Genomic DNA, 18626 nt, shown 5'->3' with positions numbered 1-18626 from the left:
CGGAAGATATTAAGATATTAAACAAGAAGGAATATCAGCAAAGCTTTCTCGTAGAAAATTTACTCTTGTTGACGTGATTAAGTTATTTCACAGCCAACAAATTTCATGCTTTCTCAAAGTTCAGGAAAGCTAACATAGAATGACTGTGAGGTAAACTCAAATAAATGTAATTTTAAAAATGTCATTTTGAAACAGTAGAGCAGTTATAGAACAATGTTCATGAACAGCAAGGAAATAATTGCTCAATATCTATAAAGCAACTCCCTTCTCTCACTGAAAGTTGTATAGCTGTCAGTTACTAACTGAAATTTCTTTAGTGGATAAGTAACTGCATCATGTTTCTGTGTTGGATATCACAAATCATACCAAGATTTTGTACCTGTAGCTGCTAGCTTTAGTGATGGTTTCAAGAGAGACATCCCTGGAAATTGAGACAGAACAGACTTTCAATCTCCTACTATTGCTTCCTCAAAATCAGCTTTTAAGTATCATGAAGAAGTATAAATTTTGTTTTTTTCAATTCTTCCAGGAGAAGGAGACTTGGCCTTTATGACAAAGATTTTTGCATTTGTCATACCTCTAAATTTGTTAAACATGGAAGAACAGCCTCTCTGTTTCTCATGAACACCAGTACTCTATGCAGAGACATGCATTCATGCAACCCCACACTTGTAGGAAATATGAATTTAGATAAAGAAGACAGCAGAAATCAGCTTTTATGAAAGAAATGACTGTACAGACTATTTTGCACTGGAAACGTTCTATGGATCAGATTAAGAAGTCCTGAAACAGCAAGGGTAATTGTATTGATTTGGAAGGAATGTCTAGTTAATTTTTCACAAGGCGTAGTTTCCTCAAAAATCAATAACTTTCTGCTGTATCTTTATTCTTCTGAATAAACTGTGTCTGTCTAAGAAACTTGATTCCTAAGCTCAATTAGATTCATAAAACATTCACAGACATACACAGCACAAAAGAAACACAAGCTTTCCCAAGCAACAGTGAGCATTTAACCCTGAGGTAGGACAAAGTAAATTATTCTTCCTTGATATAGTGGTGTCCTTGGACAGATGTGATTTCTTTCTTTCCTTTTTTTTTTTTTAATTTAATGCTATAACTTTCTTTATTTTTGTTGGCAATTCACTGACATATACTCAGAAATTCTTTTTTAAAATTTTATTTCATCCTATGAATATTACATACACCCTATCACATTTTACATTTTTAAAGCATATGAAAGAAAGAGGACTACCTTTACAAATAGTACGAGCAGGGATGCACATGGCATTACAGCTGCAGTGGGCTGGCAATGCTCTTTGAAGGAGAAAGAGCACAGCTGGAAAGATGACAAAAGGAAGAGACTGTGAAAGATCACTGTAAAATCAGGGAATTTTGCTGAGAGAAAACTTGAGAAGACTCCATCTTGAATAACACTCTGAAACCTATCTGCTATGCTAGGTACTGAGTTAACCTTTTTGCATCTGATCTATTTAGCTCCATTGCTCTTGACATACACACCTGAATTTGCATGTCAGAAACTAGACCATATAAATACCTTTCCTCTTTCTTCAGAAAGATGCTTACTGTGACTACATGGCCGTACTACACAACTCCCGATCAATTCTCTCACAACTCCCGAGTTACAATTCTCAAGTGTATTAAATTTCCCTTTGCATCACACAGTTTGCTCTATGCTAAGATGGCCTCGAAGCAGATTTTATGTCATGCCAGGTGGACATAAAAAGTAATCAAGGTTTATATTCTGGACAGGAGCTTCTTCAGTTCATATGAAAGCCCATAACCAAGAGTTGCATCCTGAGTAGGAGACTTCCCTAATCACATGAAAGCCAGTCAGTCAGTAGTCACTGCCATTCCTCTTCTTAAAGGCAGTGAAGTAAATGACTTGTGAACAGCACTCCCCTCTCCTCCTTAATCTGCCTGCCCCTTCCACCTCAGTCTGTTACAAGCAATGAGTGAAAATGCTGGCAGACAGCACAATTTCACACCAACTAAACCCATTTTCTTCAAAAATTTGGAGCCCCTCCCCCCCCCAACCTCTGAGCTGGGTCATATTTGAAATGTTTTGCAGATATTTGTACGTATTTGATTCCTTTTCTTTTAAAAAGGCTATCTAGATGGACTGACATTTGCTGTGGCAATAGGGAGGGAAGGAGAAGTAGTTAATTACCACTAGAATAACAACCTCTGCTCTGGATGCTGAACAAGGAAGTGTAATAGTGGGATGCAAATCTGTGGTAGTAGATGTCACCTTGAGGACTGCTACATGCAGTCATGTCTGCACAGGCACAGACACATCTTTATATGTAGATGCAAGGCATGTTAGGACATATTCTGGAGCCTGAGAGTGAATTCAATAGTCCATGTAGCTACACTGAGCTTGGAGAATATTAAAACAATTGTAAAATTGAGCAGATTGTTTTTTTTTTTTTTCATAGAATCAATAACAGAGAGACTATAAAAACCTGCAGATGCTCTTAAATTTTCCTTTCTTAAAATTATTTCTGATGAAGCATTGCAGCAGTAAAGACAAGTAACCTTAGCAGCACAGATGTCTGTGATAACAGGAATTTCTTTTTTATGCAACTGGCCATACTGTTGGTTAGAATCTACAAAAGGAAAAATAGTAAAAAAGTAAGTCCTAACCTATAAGTTTATTTTCTCTCATTAATTCTGTTTAGTACCATCTAAGCATCTTTTTTTCTTTTTCCTTTTTTTTTTTTTTCCAGAAAACTTACAGAAATATATAGGAAAAATAGTATAAGTAATATTAATTTATTCTGGATTCTAATCTTTCAAAATTAATTTGAAAAAAAATTTAATTACCTTAAAAAAATTCTCTGTAGATGTTGACCTGAGAAATACAACCCTAATGCTTATCACTTCCAATACATGCAGTGATTCTGCTTAAGTAATATCTCAAGGACAAACTATAATAAGTTAGGAGCAGCAGTCAGTATAAGCACTGAAGTATGTCAGTATTTGACTGGAGTGCATCTGTAACTAACTAGATTCCATAACACTGCAAAAGTCGCTTGAAATGTTACAATAATAGACTTTCTTCTGAGCTACCCATAATTGCCTAAACCTGATTTCACTCAAGTTACATTGGGAAATAGCTTTTCTCACAGTTAGACAGTACAGTGTTCCAGCTCACATCCATGCACAGCACAGTAAACTGACTGCATCCTACTGCCATCATTAGAGAAAAACCCTCCCACAGATGAGCCATTCTGATATAGTTTTATTTAACGATGCAGGAGCTAAATTCTATGTTTTTCTGATTCCTCTGCTTCAGACAAATGCAAGATATTAAACTAATATTAAACTAAGGGGGAGGGGGGAGGGAGAGGAGGAGGGAGGAGCAGGGAGAAGGAGAGGAACACCAAACAAAAAAAACAACTTTGCATTCTTACTTATTAATGTGAGAATGATGGAAACAACTTGATATTCAAAAGTACCAAATTCCCTGTGGAATAACATGAGGTCCTAGTTATCTAATTCATCCCACATAAAAGATCACTGATCTCAATAAATCTATACTAAAGATGAATTTGTCCCTAGAAGTAAAATTGCCATAGGTCTGTTTCAGGATGGAATGAAGCTGAGATCTGTCAAAGCCCATGAAGTTTCCCTGGATTTAACGTCAAGTCCATAAGCCTCCTCTGATTTTCATGAGAGCACATACATCAGCTTGAGATTGGCAAAAAGAGGATCTACATATTTGCCCTTTCATATCTTCTGCTGTATTTTATGTGTAGAGAAAAAGTCATGTTACCCTAAGATTACATTGTATTTTGTAGAGATGAATCAGGAACAACCAGAGTATGTACAAAAAATACAGTATGGTATTTTTATTATTGTATTTTTCCATATTTCTTTCAAATACCATTTGAAATCTCTCATTGTAGGAAAGATTGTGTCTTTGAATTTCAAATAAGGGAGGAAAATACATTTTCAATCTCTAAGTTGTTCAAGCCATTGTCACTGAACAAAGACAAAGCTAGTTTTTAAACCACATTCTATAATAATGATAGAAACAAGAATAACGTATGCTGAATGCATAAGCAAAATACCAATGACTGGAAGATTAGGCTTTTTCTTGACTTCATGCAAAACATTTCAGAGCTGGTATTATAGCAGAAGCATGCTCAGTGCGAAGCCTTTCTGCCAAGGAAAATGTTTCATTTTAACGACCTTTTCTCTTTTTCAGATGTTTGTTTTAGAGTACAGAAGTTTATGGAGAATATTTTAGTTTTAAGAGCATAAAAAAAAATCCTTTCACAGAATTGCTCAAAAAATCATTTCATTTTCTCAAATAAATTGCTTTCATTTTTCTTTTCAATTAGGAAGACCATGTTAGTTGTAGAAGTCAAAGGACGTGGGAAAGATCAACTTTTGTTGCTGATGGCCAAACTCCTCAAATATCAGTACATGCAAGACTTGGAGATCAATAGTCCCCCTTCCTCCTCTTTCATACTTCCTCCCATCTCTTCCTCTTGTCATCTCTGTTACAAGCCCATTACAGTGCTGTTGCTCTTGCCTTATATCTTGTTTGCCTGACAAAAGGAAGTAAGATTAATTCTTTGCAACCTTTCCATATTGAAACTAGTCATGATTCAGAATGGTGGGTGAGGTGGAATACAAGAAAGCTTCCTCCCAGATTAACCTTTAGCCAATGCTCCAGCTTAACTGTTATGGTAACAAGTTCCAGGTTTCAGAGAACAAACTGTTGGCCCTATTGAAGCCAATATCAGAAGCAGATTACTTTATATAGAATCAGTGTTTCACACAGAATTTGCAGTCAAATTGTAAAAATACCAATGCTCTTTTCCCCTGCAAGTGGGAGGTGATGTCAAAATGATGCTTTTTGGTAGAAAAAAAAATTGTGTATGGAATCCATTGTATAGGATATGCTTTACCTTGCAAGAATGTGAAAAAATTAAGGTTTCTGCAAGTATCTATGATTCTACGATTCTGTTTGCAGTTGTAATCTAGTTAGAGTCTTCTGCATGCTAACTGGTATATAATTTCCAAATGGGACATCACAGTAACAGAAACTTGCTCCAACTCACTGTTTCCTTTTGTACCACAGTCAGCCAGTCATAATTTTCTAGCTGATCTAAGGTACATTCCTGGCCTTTGGAACATTCAGTGCTTCATTGTTACTGCTTTGACCAGCAAGAGATTTTCTGCAGACTCCAAGAAATCCTTCAGGAGCAGAAGGACCCAGAATTTACTGCCCCATGAAAGTGAGTAGGTGACAACACCACTGACAATACCATGAGGTTGCTCTTGTTCCAAGCTTCAGGATGTAACATTTTGTTGTTGTTGTTGTTATTATTATTATTAATGCTTGAGGTGCAAGCAATGTCAGAAGATCTTGTGGGAAACATGGTACCCATGACATATGAGAGACCATCTTGGAGACAGCTGTTTTAAAAAATTCAGCCTCTGGGAATTTCTACAGTTACATTCACAAGTGGATCGACTCTGTCATTTAGAAGATCTCAGATGCAGTGAAAGTTGAACTAATTGTAAAGGACAGCACTGTGAATGAATATCTGAAGAACAATACAAACAGCCCACGGGAGAGAAGAAGCTAGTACAAGAAGATTAAACTTGAAATAAACGCCAAAAGAGAACAAAGGAAAAATATGCTCCAACAACATGCTTTGTGATGTAAAAAACATCGATCAAGAGTACACCCCTAAAAATCCTTGGGATTATTAACTGTGATAAATCAAGATAGTTCTCACGTATGAGCCTTACCTTTGTACAGCTTCTGGAACAAATACTGAATAAACCCTACAATTGTACTAGTTTAATATTATTATTGTTGCAATATTTCTAAAATGTAGCCCACTTTCACTTTTATTGCACTTCTAGATCAGGATCAGTGAAAAGTGTAGTCTTTTTATGATTTGCAGCACCCAGTCTTGTAGGAGATAAAGTACCATAGGCTCCTGGTCTTCAGATATACATTAATTTATTATTGTTAATTGCTATACTGATAAAAGTGGTGTTCATGAAGCTAAGGTCTGAATATTAGCACTGTTGTTCAGACAGAGGTCTTACAGAGTTCTCAATAGCTCCTTTTAGTGCACCTTAATCCATACTTAATCTTCTGGCTATTACAGGCCTACAACCTTCACACATCGCTCTGCCAACATACATCAATCGGTCTGTGAAGTGTCCCATTATTCCTGTTCCACACCTTTCTTTAGGAGAAAAATAGATGCCATTCTTAATGGTACAGTGAAATCTGTAATGTGGATAAACTGCACCCCAGGGATCAGATTGAAGCCACAAAAATTATTTTCACTATGGGTCCTAATGCAGAACTGGAACCCTAATCTCCAGATACAAAAGATATACAGGCAATTTACTACTTTAACTCCCATTTTTAGTTTTTATGCCATTATTTGTTTCTTCTGTAATTTTCATCTATTTCCCAGACCCTTGAGCATTCAAGAAGTATTTTCAGCATAACTATTGAAATGTACTGTTTGTTTGACAGCTCTGAAGTGTTCAGAAAATACCTTCATTAGCCAGACTGGAATTAATTGACTCTGTAGCACAGATTATATGGATATGAAATAGACTATTATAGAGTAGGAACACAGCATTTAAAAACTTTTTGGAATGGACATAATGCTCACTAGCTTCCTATTGATTTATCCAAGCAAGAATTATGATCAAAAACTAATTCCAAGCTGAGATAAATTTCACTGAGATTGAATAAAGCTTTCTATTAGTTTGATTGTTACATACCAAAGAGTGAGATAAGACTCAAGGAATGGCAACTTGTTTGGAGTGATTTCTAGATCACTGAGATTCTTTGAACACACCTGATAAAATTTGCCAATTTACCAATATGCATTAAAAAAACAAAAACAAACAAACAAACAAAACTCAAAGCTTGGTGCTCCACTTTAAAATGTTTTTTTTTTTGGTACCTAAAGCTGTGAACTTAACTTTTTATTACTCTTGCTAGTGGGTTAGGTGGAAAAATATAGATGTTATGTGCTTTTCTTTGGATCTCCAGATTCATTCTTCTGCATAGGAACAAAGAGATTTTAAATATTCGGGATGTCTAAACTGGAGAGGCAATTAAAAGAGAGAAAAATTGCTTGTTTTGTAGTGTTTTGTGGGGTTTGAAATAGTTGAAGTCTGGCAATGAATTCAATGACTTCACTGTATCCTTAAGGGATACTGAGTGTGAAGAGCAAACATCTCTGGAGACAGGTTTTGAAATATTGCATAAATCATGGTGTCCTGAAACACTGGATGTAAACTGTTTTGATGGTTCACTGAAAAATGTTTCAGTGGTCATTTTGTATAAGAAATTATATTTTCCTCCCTTTCCATTTGTCTTGGATGAAACATGTAAGGACTGGGAAATTGATTAGTGGTTTGGGAGAACTTGCAAGAAGAAAGCAAAAAGGAGAAAAAGGTATAGAAAGGGAACTGGGGTTTCTCTCAGTCGTTGCATGGTACAATCCATTTGGTTTTGACATTTTGCCATCAAATCTTTCCAAAGGTCTGCAACAGCATGGTCTTATTGTCAACAAAGGTCAGAACTGGTATGAAGTATAGAGTGTGGTTATGGAAACAAAATCCTATAATGGCTAGACCGAGTTGATACAGAACAGTTGGTAAAGAAATGTTCAGTGTAAAATCACCAATTATGTAACTGCAAACGTATCACAAAAGACCTTTACAAGTACAATATCTTCTAGATAGCTTTCTCCTTTATGAAGGAGAAATAATGAAACTAATTTCTTCTTCTGAGGTATAGGTAACATACCCAGGGTGTTGAATTTCATATAAGCAAACTTACTGCTAATCAGGACATGCTAATCTTTCATCAATAGTTATCTTAATTACTTTCACAAATTGCAACAAACCAGAACTCTCCTCTAGTCTCTGGATGAATTAAAGAAGTAAGGTTACTACTACAGAAAGTTAAGCAAATTATGTACATCTAATTCCTTATTGTGAAAATACTTCTGCTTTTAACTATGTATCTTCTGTGATATGTTTCTGTGAATGTTATTTTTAATGCATGTTACTATTTGAAACCCTCTGGTATACTTAACTACATAAAAGGTAAAGACTCAGGAAGAATTAGGAGAAATTTATTAGAAGAAATTTCTTTACTGAAAGGGTTGTGCAGCATTGGTATAGGCTACCCAGGGAAGTGGTTGAGTCACCAGCCCTGGAGGTCTTCAAGAAATGTGTAGATTTCGAACTTAATAGCATGGTTTAGTGGTGAACTTTAGTACTAGGTTAAAAGTTGGACTAGATGATCTTAGAGATCTTTTCCAACCTTAATGATTCTAAGATTCTAAGAAGCATCAAGACAAGATTCCTTCCTACTCTCCAAGGGTAGGAAGGCTCTACAGAGGGATCTGGACGGGCTGGATTGATGGACTGAGGCCAAATGTATGAGGTTCAGCAAGGCTAAATGCCAAGTCCTGCACTTGGGGTAAAATGATGCCATGCAACACTACAGGCTGGGGGAAAAGTGGCTGGAAAGCTGCCCTGCGAAAAGGGACCTGGTTGATAGCTAGCTAAATATGAGCAAAGCATCCTGGCTTGTATCAGAAATAGTGTGGCCAGCAGGACTAGGGGAGTGATTGACCCTCCATCCTAGGATATGGTGAGGCCACACCTTAAATAATGTGTTCAGTTTTGTTCTCTCACTACAAGAAGGACATTGAGATGCTGGAGGGTGTCCAGAGAAGGGCAATGAAGCTGGTGAAGGGTCTAGAGGACAAGTCTTATGAGTAGTTGCTGAGGGAGCTGGTATTGTTTAGCCTAGAGAAAAGGAGGCTCAGGGGAGACCTTATGCTCTACAGTTACCTTAAAGGAGGCTATAGCAAGGTGGGGATCAGTCTCTTCTCCCCAGCACTAAATGATAAGGTAAGAGGAAACAGCCTTAAGTTGCACAAGAGAGGTTTAGGTTGGATATTAGGAAAAATTTATTCACTGAGAGGGTTGTGAATTATTAGAACAGGCTTCCCAGGGAAGTGGGTCACCATCCATGGAGATATTCAAAAAATGTGTAGATGTAGTGCTATAGTGACATGGTTTAATTGTAGACTTGGCAGAGGTAGGCTGAAGGTTGGACTAGATAATCTTAGAGGTGTTTTCTATCCTAAATGATTCTATGATATTTTCTGTTGGACAACTCACTCTTCCCTAGAAACATAGGAAGCATCTTAAACTGGAGAATGGCCTTTTCTTCATGAGAATTCAATGAATAAAAGCTGACCAAGAGAAATAATGAGTATCAAAACAAACAAAAAAAACAGCAAATAAGATTTTATAAAATTCTTAGTGAGGTGGAGGGAAACTGAGTTATCACAACTCTGCTATTTCAAGTCTTCATTCTCTACAATCACCGCTACTGAGCTCATCAAAGGAAAAATTGAAAACAGGCCAGAAGGGACCACTGCAGAATCTAACCTGATTGTCTCTACACCGAGTATACAATTTTACATCAATATTCCATGACATAGACTCTTGTGTCCCGTTGACTGAACAGAGTGGGAACTAGTGTAACTCTGATGACCTAGAAATTTTTAGGAGGAAGTGAAATTAATATCTTTTGGGTAGTAATTAGAAGTTGTTTCTAGTCACAAAAGAAATAAACGTCTAAACCATCTTCCAATAGAAACGAATAGTGAAAACAAGGCCCTGTCCCAAGCCATCTGTAGCTAGTGTGATGTGACATTATGAATTACATGTATAAGGCACTATGAAATAATTGCCTGCTTTTATGGGAATTGGATTCACTGACCTTGGAGGTTCTTGCTAGTCTTATGTTCCGTGTCTGTCTTTTTGATCACAATGGTGGAAAGGGTGCACTCAGCCCTTGCCCTCTGAGACTGAAACTCAATTTATCTTCATTATACAATCACCTAACCCTATCATTTGATTTTTTTTGTTTCTTTTTTTCCTCTTTTTCACTACACTATGGACTAATATTTCATGTGTACTTTTTTATTTGTGCTGTAGCAATATTTTCTTATTAATTCCACATTTTTTTCCTCACAGTTTTCCTGTTTTTCAACCTAAAGTAGAATTCAAATTTAATACTATTTTAGTCAAGCTTAAATTCACATAGACCAAGTAGATTCAGAATCAGACATAAGAAATTTCTTCAACCTTACTTACAAGGTATTACGATATCAAGTGGGCACTTGACAGATCTAGAAACTTTATTATACAGCTTTGTGCATTTTAATCAAGTCTGAAACACATAACTAATATGGTTTGATGGAAAGGTTTTACATAGTAACTTTGCTATGTCATGTTGGTAGCATAGTAGCAGCTAAGTAAATATGGATACTTAATGGAGTATGCTGCCAGAGCATTGTATATCAAATTAATGGCCCTATTTATAACTTGCATTAAAGTTTCCACTTCCTTGTTTTAAGACCAGAGGCTTTTTTTTTTTAAAGTTGATATGGAGTGTTTTTTTTTTTTTTTTTTTCTCCCCACCTTTCTCCATCAATCCTGAGATTAAGCACCGCATTTTGAGCTGGCATGAATTGTTATCACCCTTCTGAAGGCAACAAAGCAATTCCAATTTACACTAACTGAAGTCTGTCCAAACAAAATGAAGAACCTGATCCCTAAAGGGAAGTAGGTACATAGTTTCTCTGACTACAGTGATAGTTCGGTGCTTGAGAACATTTTAGGTCTTAGGCAGAGGTGGCTTATTTGTACAACCAACTTCTGTAATTAGTGGTTAAGTCTTATTTATATATTAGAAAAAGATGTTGTTCTAGCACCTCACACAATCTGCCAGGCTAAAAAATATAGAGATTATCAACTTTAAACCAGTTACCTTCTGATACTGATAGTAAAAGGAAAAATAAATAAGAAAAAATAAATAATGAGTTTAAAGAAGGGTGTCTGTTCATATTCTTTATGAACTTAAATAGCCATACCTAGTAACAGTACAATTTTTTCATTGTATTGTACTATTACAGTACTATTTTTCTCCCATCTGCAAAGGTCTGTGTATCAGTACTGGAAACATCATGTGATATAAATGATCATTTTTTCCAGAGAAGGGTTACAAAGACAGTGAAGGGCCTAGAGGGGAAGACATACAAGGAGCAGCTGAGGTTACTTGGCCTGTTCAGCCTGGAAAAGACGAGGCTGAGGGGAGACCTCATCATGGCCATACAGCTTCCTAACAAGGGGGAGTGGAGGGGCAGATGCTGATCTATTCTCTCTGGTAACCACTGACAGGACCCGAGGGAATGGAGTCAAGCTGCGACAGGGGAAGTTCAGGCTGAATATCACAAAAAGGTTCTTCACCAAGGGGGTGGTCGTGCACTGGAACAGGCTCCCCAGGAACCTGTCACAGCACCAAGCCTGCCAGAGTTTAAGAAGCATTTGGACTATGCTTTTAGTCATATGGTCTGAATATCTGGGTAGACCTGTGTAGAGCCAGGAGCTGGACTCAACGATCCTTGTGGATCCCTTCCAACTCAGGATATTCTATGATCAATATTTCTTAAGTAATAAAAAAAAAAAAACACACACAAAGAAAACAGCTTTGGATATTTACCTGTCTTCATATAGTTTCTCCCTTCATATAAGAAATTTACCAAATAATCAAAATGGTGTTATAGGTATATATGATAACATGAAATCCCAGGGTTTTTTATCCACAATCAAACAGCATGACCTTAAGATAAACTTGAAGTCCTGACAGTCACAATGATTGCGGATCAGCTTACAGCATCACTGTACCATAGTAGCAGATGTTTGCAATTGTACTTGTTCCACCACCTCTCTAATGATGTGCAATTGTCTTGAGGGAAAAGCAAAAAGCTAACCTAATTTAAGGATCGAAAAAGTGTTTGTTTGAACAAATTAAGAGAAGATATACAAAGCAGGCAGTATGAGATCTCTAAATAAGGCACACCTCTAGGTATGAATTTGTTTGACAATAGCTTTCATTAAGCTTACAAAAAATTGAGATACCAAAAGTACATCATAATATGAATTAGTGTATCTTATGCTTTGGTTGTTTAATCTCAATCAATATTAACTTAATATTAAGTCAACATAAATCTAGCTGCAATTCTCAAATGTGTTTCAAAACCACTTCCCTGCAATGAAGGATGCTTTCATTTTATGCTTCACATAACACAAAGGGATACATTTTCATTGTACTTTCCTCATTTCACCTCACCTTCTAACATTGTTATAATTTTGATGACTTCTTACCCTCTTCCCAGTGATACACAGCCTGTAGTTGTGCTTACAAACCAGAGACATAGGATAATACATCAAGTTAACAGCTATTTTGTTATTGACAAAACAAAACAAAACAAAAGAATATGGGGAAAGGAGAGGAAGTAAAAATAAAAAAAATAAGAAAACCTTTAAGTGATCCCATTACCTTTTTGTATCATTATCTGTACTTTAGCAAAACATATGATACTGCTTCACACAGCATTCTCCTGGAGAATCTGACTGCTTATGACTTGGATGGATGTGTTAACTGATGGGTAAAAATTTGTTTGGATGGCTCGGCCAAAACAGTTCTTGTGAATGGATTTAAATCTGGTTGGTAGCTAGTCACAGGTCATGTTCCCCAGGGCTCAGTATGGTGGCTAGTCACAGGTGATATTCCCCAGGGCTCAGTATTGGGGCCAGTTTTGTTTAATGTATTTATCAATGATCTTGATGAGGGGATTGAGTGCACCCTCAGTAAGTATATAAAGGGCACCAAGTTGGGTGGAGGTGTTGATCTGCTTGAGGGTAGGAAGGTTTACAGAGTGATCTGCATAAGCTAGATTGATGCATCGTGTTCAGCTGCATGGCATTCAACAAAGCTAAATGCTTGTTGCTGCACTTGGATCATAATTACCCCATACAGTGGTACGGGCTTGGGGAAGAGTATCTGGGATGTTGTCTGGCATTACAGGACCTGGAGGTGCAGGTTGACAGCCATCTGAACGTGAGCTGGCAGAGTGCTCAGGTGGCAAGAAAACCAATGGCATCCTGGCCTACATCAGAAATAGAGTGGCCAGCAGGACTAGGGAAGTGATTGTCCTCCCTCAGCCCTGGTGTGAGCATATGTCTAGTACTGTGTTCAGTTTTCAGCCCCTTGCTAGAACATTGATATTGGGTTGCTGGAATGCATTCAGAGAAGAACAATAAGGCTGATGAAGGGACTAGAAAACAAGACATACGAGGAACAGCTGAGGGAACTGGGGTTGTTTAGTGTTGAGAAAAGGAAGGTGGGGGGAGACCTCATCACTCTCCATAACTACCTGAAAGGCAGCTGCAGCAAGGTGGGTTTTCTTTTCTCAGGTGACAAGTTTCTTTTCTCATGTGGCAGGGTGACAAGGTTTAGGTGGTGGCCCTTCTCCAGCTCGTTCACAAAAAACAGTCTGCTTCAAGAATAAGAATTCATCAAAGACATCTGTTCCTTGTTTCAGTGGTAAAACAGACTCCTTCTTCCAGTAACACATAATTCAATACACTGATAAAGCCAATCCAATGCATTTGATTTTATGCCTGTGCCAGGCTTGGATTTATAAAGCAAACCTATGATTGTAAAAATAGACATTGCATTCTTATTTGTCATATGTTGCTTGAACATTTAGCACTGTACTCAGTTTATGAATAACCCAGCATTTCGACACAACATGCACTATGTGCATAAATATACCAACCCAGTCCAATGCATAAATATGATTTTGACTTGAATATATGAGTGGTCTTTTTGAAGACATCTTCAGCAAGACAGGTCAGAAAATAAAACTTTTCCCAAAGTTTGCACATCATTGAACTACCTGAGGCAACTACCTGTGCAAAATACAACAATAAGTAGAGATGGTCCCACAGCTGCATGTAATGCTGTTGTCCTTAAAGGATCGTTTAACTTTCCTCATACTTAAGGACAAAAAGTCACTCGAAGTCCATATTCTCATCAGCTTGATCTAATCTCAGCACTTTAGACTTGTGGATGCTGATATGTCAAAAAAAAAACAAAAAACTTCTTTTGGCTCAAGGTACTCATCAGCCATCTGGAACTGCTTCCCCATTCTCATCCACAATGTAAATGAGATATAGTATTCGTTATGTTTCATCTACTGATACTAATACATTAATGTGGATGTTACAGCTTGAGCCCCTGAGAAGAAATCGTCTTCACATCACTCACTGGCTTAAGATCACATCCCATTACTTTTAATGGCTCTGTGGCATTTAAGGCCACTTGATCTTTAATACAAAAGATTTCTGTGATGTCAGTGAAAAGGTAGCTACCCGTTCTTTTTTCCTTATCTTTTTTTTTTTTTCATCCCCAAGAAATTATCATATTTCAGGCCACTGCGTATGGGTATCTCATTTGTTCTGTGAAACTAATTTCTGTATTTACATTCATAGCTTTTTGCTCTTTGAGAGTAATATATCTGAAAAATTCTTTCTTTATCCTAAAATTAAGTAAAGGGGAAGCAAGATTTAAAATATCAGGGAATTTGTTAACTGAATTAGTAAGGAGATTTAGATAGAAACTGAAAAAACAATCTGTTTAATATGTCACCTGTCTTTGATTTGTGATATGTTAAATGAGACAACTTCAGTCTGGTAACATCATACCTGTGTAAATAACCCTTCCCCACTGAAGTGAGAAGGTTTAAATCAATGCGTAAATAAGCATTATGGCTCTGTCCTTGAAAAGAAGTATTTGAAAGTTCTGCAGTCAGCTGTATTTTTAATGATGAAGTACCATGCAGGATTGAGCCCCCTCAGAATAGGACAGTAGCCTTTGAAGGAAACAGAGGGTGTATTACAATCCAGTACCATTTAACTTTTAAATGAAAACTCACTACATGTCAGGGATTTAACACTTGTGTAATATTCCAAATCACCTTTAGTGTAAAAGGAAAAAAAAAAAAGTACAAAGTGCAAGTATAATTTGTCATTTAGCTTAGATAATTTAAATGTTATTTTCCTGTATTAAAAAACTGCTTGCCATATTCAGAGTGGAAATGAACTTTAAATTTAATCTAAGCCTTCAAAATGAGCTTTCTGCACAGAACTATCTGAACTAGAAAATATAACCAAATTGGTTTTGCCAGTTATGGAAATGCATTGCAATCAATCAAGAAAAGTAAAACATGCAGCTGTATTGAATAAGGTAAATGTGTGTTAATAATAAACATTCAAAAATCTTGCAAATTTTTCTTATTCACATAACCCACGTCTACTTGAGCAACCCCAGAGTCTTGAGCAGGATTACTTAAATTAGCTGGGAAGTAGGACGGAATTTCAGCAACTATTTATTTGAAGATGATGGCTTTGGGAGAACATCTCAGCTCACAGCAGTTTCTATCACTATGTGTGGCTACAATATAATACATTTAATAAAACGCACATGATAATTTTAAAAGTGAAGGAACTAACAAGATCTTAGTTTGTCCATGCTGAGGATGATTCACCTGATCAGATGAAATAGTGTGCAGTCTGGGATTAGGACAACTATAAAGCTAGTATTTTCCTCTTCCACGCTATTCTTTCATCTTCTTGTAATATTTCTGTATTTTTTATTTTGAAACAAACTTTAATGTTTTGTTTCAAAGTAAAATGGAGATAAAAATATATTTCTAATTCTCCATTTTATCTTAAATAATATTAACAGAAGTTCATTTGCATTTTCAATTTATACCCCAAAAGAGAATGATAGATAGAAAACATTTCTGTTATAAATACTCTCTCACATCCTGGAAAAACAAATTCTCTTCTCTGATATCAGCAGCTGTAAACAAATGACAGGATGAGATTATCCTGCAGTATTAGCTCTCATATGCTCTGTACTTGATTCAAGGATGGATTTGATTCTGGCATTTTTCGCTTATGCCACACATCCATATATTTTAAACCAATCTTCAGCTTGGCAGGGAGAGTGACACATTAGCAAACAATACTCATTCTTGTTTGGTAAAGAGAAGTCTTTTCTGAATTTTAGCTCTGGTATTGTTTATCTCTTTTTCACATTACTGCTGCACACTGTTATTTTCATGCTTTCTGCATTCAGTTGCAGTGTTGGCATTTAACTTCATGACTAAACTATCAAATTCAGTATTGTTCTTTACTCAGCACAACCTATTTAGAGTTTGTTTGTGTGGCAGTATATGATATGCACTTGCTACCTGCAGCACTATCTAATTACAAATACAGTTTTCCTTTCACAGAATGCTGGAGACTTTTGAATAAATTATGTTTTAACACTGACATCAAATGAACTTGCAAAATTTAAAGCAGAATTGCTTTCAGAGTTTTTCAAGGGAAAAACAATGCTGTTTTTATTGCTGCTGTTTACTATGTTGTTATTTACTGATGTTGGATGTCAGTACAGAAAGACACCAATACCAATTAAGAGTTTAATTAGAATTGAAAAGGTATATTTGTAATTGTGTTCTCATTTTAGTCAGCTGCAAATGCCTGCTACAGACCCAACTGAAGTAAGAAAAAAAGTAAAAGCAAACTATTTTAAATACCTTCTTCAAAGCTGTCATATTAAAGTAACAATATTCTGATTAATTCTTGATTGGAACATTTTATAGAACAACACATACACAGGAATAGAAGATTACCAAATGTCATGGTGCAGCTGGAAAGAAACAGGCTACCATAACACATTGGTTTCAAAACAGGCTAATTTGATCAGAACTAAACTAATAGCTTTGAATTTCTGCTACAAATACAGTTTACAAAGTCAGATTAATCTCACTGAATTCAAGATTGTATTGTACATGTTCATAAACAGAAACATTTGTGAATTCAGATTAAAACTTGTAAGTCAGGTATAAAAAAAAAAAAAACAAATATGTGAGAGCTGGGACGTTATTTCAGTTTTGCAAAAGGACTTAGCTTTCCATTCTGCAATATTCCATGGAATATTTTTGTGCTTGTGCCAATAGAATCATAGAATCATAGAATTATTCACTACAATCTAGAGCAAAACCATAATTTTGTATATCCCAGTTGTGCACCCCCAGTTTTCCATCTGCTCATTGCCCATACTGTTTTGGCCTGTATTAGAAGTACAGGATCAAATATCAGCATCAAGCATTCTCAATGTCTTATCTGAAGTCCATGGCCAAAATGTGGGCTTGCCTGCAAGCAGTGTGGATGCTCAGTAAGTGTGGACATGAGAATGGATTGAGTTAGGCCCATTCTATACTGGGACCATTGTATAAGCTGTGTATACATAAGCTGAAGAGCAGTGCTTTTGTTCCTCAGGTAAGTGGGTTTGTATTACATATTTTTATTTGTTCAGTCATGTCATAAACAATACTCTGTAATGAGCCATAGTGAGGACCATTATACTATCTTTACTTCTGACATCATGATCTGATTTTAATTATTGTGTGTATAATCAGTTTTAAATGAAAATTTGCTGATGTGAAAATTCAGCATTTTTTTCAACTCCAGTTACATATAAGAGGTTTGTTTTTTTTTTTTTTGTCTGTTAGTAAGGATTAGAGAAAGACGATTTTATAGCAGACAGATGAAAAAGCTTGGTAATTTTAAAGCAAGCTTGAAATTTTATGAAAATACAGCTTTTGTTTCTGCATATATAGTATGACTCTTCAATTTAAAAACAAGGATAAAAATAAAGGGTGTAAGTCTGGGTATGAAGAACTCTGTGAAGAGTTAATCAGAAATACTGGCTCTGTCTAGAGACAGAAGAGATAAGAAAAATGGTCTGCAAAAGAAGCAAATCCTGAAGCAGATCCTAACCTTTGTTAGAGAGCTGAGAAGATCAGTTTTCAATGAAATAAGGCTGCCTGTCTACAGAGAAACTTAGGGGCAGATTTTTAGAAAACTGCCAGGGAATATGTGCTGGACTGAAGAAATCTCCGTGAAATCATGCCGAAGCCTTTCTAGTTGGACAACGCAGATTCTACATTTTCACACCTGTCAGTCTGCTCAGAGCAGTGCTACGCCTGAGCTATGGTAAATGTATTGCTGTTATGTGAAAATGTGTCTCTACCCTCTGAGAAATTGTGTCTGTGACTTGGGTTTGGCCCTCATTTTGGTTTTCTAACTTATGTACAGATTCCTATTGAGGTTGACATATGTTGTAATTGGTGCATTTGCTTCCAATAACACTCCCTAATTCTATCTGGTCTTCTTCCAATAACCAGATTTTAAAGAAACTACTGCTGAAAAAGCTCATGGCTCATGGAGCAGAACTTTTGTGGAGGGAAGGACAAGGCTGGCTTCTCTTTCCAGTGAAAACAGCCTTTCAAAGCCATTTGTCCAAGAATCATCTGGGAGTTGTAAGTCTCTTATTAGAAAAACACAGATGTTGGGACTGGAAATTAATTTTGTGGCTTTGTTTGTCACCTCCTGGAATGGAATTAAACTAGTGTCCCAAAGAGTGTTCTCTGTAATGGCTAGCCTGTTTTCTTGTTTGCTAGTTTGTTCATCCCTCATTGACATCCATGCAGTGTGAAAATGAAGCACGGCCTCCCTGCTTCAGCAACTCTGAAATCCACTGGTCTTTCTGCTCTCATGGAGCTGGAGGAGGAGAAGATCTGTGTGTATTGTTGAAA

The sequence above is a fragment of the Anser cygnoides genome, chromosome 5 (assembly GCF_040182565.1).
Source record: "Anser cygnoides isolate HZ-2024a breed goose chromosome 5, Taihu_goose_T2T_genome, whole genome shotgun sequence".
Lineage (NCBI taxonomy): Eukaryota > Metazoa > Chordata > Aves > Anseriformes > Anatidae > Anser > Anser cygnoides.
Note: the sequence above shows the minus strand (reverse complement) of the source record.